The sequence below is a fragment of the Hemibagrus wyckioides genome, unplaced genomic scaffold (assembly GCF_019097595.1).
Source record: "Hemibagrus wyckioides isolate EC202008001 unplaced genomic scaffold, SWU_Hwy_1.0 Contig1, whole genome shotgun sequence".
In the NCBI taxonomy this organism is placed as follows: Eukaryota; Metazoa; Chordata; class Actinopteri; order Siluriformes; family Bagridae; genus Hemibagrus; species Hemibagrus wyckioides.
The window spans coordinates 675,705-678,482 of NW_026690769.1; the positions used below are offsets into that span (position 1 = coordinate 675,705).

The 2,778-nt window shown below is 36.6% G+C and overlaps 1 non-coding gene across 1 annotated transcript; it reads left to right on the forward strand.

The window, feature by feature from the left end:
• Positions 1-502: 502 nt before the first annotated feature.
• trnap-agg (transfer RNA proline (anticodon AGG)) lies at positions 503-574 on the forward strand. Its single transcript has one exon. It is a non-coding gene; the product is annotated as a tRNA-Pro (tRNA).
• Positions 575-2,778: the final 2,204 nt, after the last annotated feature.

A 2,778-nucleotide genomic window follows, 5' to 3' on the forward strand; every position in this document is an offset into this window, starting at 1 on the left:
ATGCTATTTAATGTGTTCATCATGTGTGTCTTTGCAGGATCTTTAATATATTTTTGAGAATTACAGGATACCTGAAAGTATGTATAACTAAGAATAAGAATTGTGGAAAATAAAAACACAGTTTCCATCACACAATCAGGAAATAAATAAGCTCTACTGAAATAGTGCTCCATAATCAATTCTTGAGGTAGATGAGCTACAACAGCTAAAGACCACATCGGGTTTCATTCCTGTTCACCAAGAACAGAAATCTAAGACTACAGTAACAACCCTGTAAATGACATAATTTGGCCCAATGGCAAGAGCTGCTTGCTTGGTTCACACTTAGCGTCTGGATTCCAAAAAGGTTCAAATCCCACAGGAGCCTCGCTTTATTGTTAACTTGACTTTGTGTAACCGAGTTCCTTTTACTCGGACCCCAGGCCATATGAGCAAGAAGGTCATACAGTTACAGAGTACAGTGAACCTTCATTGGTGCACATCAAGATAACAGGGATGACCTGGCTCGTTGGTCTAGGGGTATGATTCTCGCTTAGGGTGCGAGAGGTCCCGGGTTCAAATCCCGGACGAGCCCTGGTTTTAAATGGAATAGAGTGGTTGGGATAAAACTAATGGAAACTTGCACTGCCGGCTTGGTTCTCGCTTGGAAGCTTGTTTCTCCAGAGGTCCAAGAAGGTTCAAATCCCACTGTAATTACCTCTGAAAATTAAAGCTCCAACCTGGAGCCTATCTCTGGAATACAGGGAGCAGGATGGAGAATGTCACACTTTGTGGAGACATGAACCTCTGAAATATTAATATAATAGAGTACAGAAAGACCTCAGAATATTGTCATTTTACTAACACCATTCATCATGTTCACTGTTATATTCATGTGTCTGTGGCTTTCATTAGGTAAGTTATCATTGATCTTTTCAGAAAGGAGGGTAAAAGGTAAATCCCTATGCCACCACGTCTGTCTGCTAAAGTTGATGATAAAACTAAACAAGTGGATCTGATCATCTCCTCTGCTGCTTTTAATGTTTGATAATATACAATTAGAAGGTAATTTATTCATAATCACACTCTCTGGTATCACCCAGATGAGGATGGGTTCACATTTGAGTCTTCCTCATATCGTCTCACAGAGTTTTTTCTTGCCGCTGTTGCCTCAGAGTTGCTCATTAGGGGTAAAGTTAATTTTCAACTTTGTAATTTCTATTCTGAATTTCTGTATTTCTGTAAAGCTGCATTGAGACAGTGTCTATTGTTAAAAGTGATATGAATGAAAATGAAGTGAACTGAATTTAATTACCTTTTGGGAACAGACACAGCAAATTTACTTATGAGAGATTGGATCCAGTTTACTCATGGATCCAGTTTCCTATGATTTTTATCATAGGAAATTATCATAATTATTTATAAATGTACAAATAATTAAAAAAACACACAAACAGATAAAGGCTTATAGTATGGTATAGATGATGAATCTTAAAATACAACACAGACATATTAATGACTCTACACTACAACAGCATCACTTCCTGGGTGTGTCCTTCTAGAGACGTGTAAAGTTCAGCACATACAGCACTTTTATACAGAATCCTCACAGAGCTGTGTTCAGAAATGGATCAACTATACAACTTACTGTACATAGTGAGATACATACCACTGATTCTCACTCTAGTTACAGGTAATTTTCAGTTATTAATTATTACAATGATATTTAATCAGTTAAATAATTGCATTAATTAATAAGCATGTTTGTATTAATCTAGTAATTTCTTGATTCCTTAAGTCAATATTGGAATTACAAAAAATACTTCACTGACATGTTTCTTTATATTTTTGTCACACCAGGTAGCTTTGCAGATAAAATTTGGCCAACAGATGCAAACATTGTCAGGAAAGAAGCAGAGACTGTTATTCTGAAATGTTCATATGAGGCAAGCAGTGAATACATTTATCTTTACTGGTACAAACAATATCCTAACAGCGCACCACAGTTTTTACTGTATAAAGGCGCAAGGTCAAATGCAGGTGCTGGGAGCACTCCTGATGATCATCGACTAGAGTCGCAAACAAGCAGAGACTCTACTGAACTTACTATCAGAGGTCTAAAGCTCTCAGATTCTGCACTCTATCATTGTGCTCTTAGAGACGTAGCACAGTGATACAGAGTCACTGAAAGGCTTTACAAATACATCAACATGGTATATTAAGTTTCTAAAACCACAGAAGATGAAAGAGACTCACTTTACCAACTTATCAGTTAACCACAGACACAAACAACATTTGTGAAAACATTTGCAGCTGGAGCTAATAGCCTAAAAAGAAAATGAGGGATTAACACAACTATAAATAAAAAAATCTACATCTACATTCATTTATTAAATGTTTATTCTGCATGTTTATTTGAACAGATGTGAGTTTGATCATACAGATAAAAAAAAATAATAATAAAAAATTTGTGACAAGGTTTGATTGCACATAAGGGTAATGCCTATAATCTTAAACATAATTATTTGATGGAGGGATGATGACTCTAGCCTTTTGAGCTTGTCCTCTGTTTTCTTATTTGTACTGTGATTTAAACGTTCCAACTTAAGGTGGACTGCTGACACTAAATTTCCCCTAAGTCTGAATGAGTGTGTGAATGTGTCTGTGCATTTTGTCCTGCATTAGACTGCTGTATCATCCAGGGTGTATTCCTGCATCATCCCTAGTGTTGCTGGGAGAAGCTCCAGATTCACCTGCCCAGGACAAAGCATGAATGAATGAATGAAGGTGTGTATATAT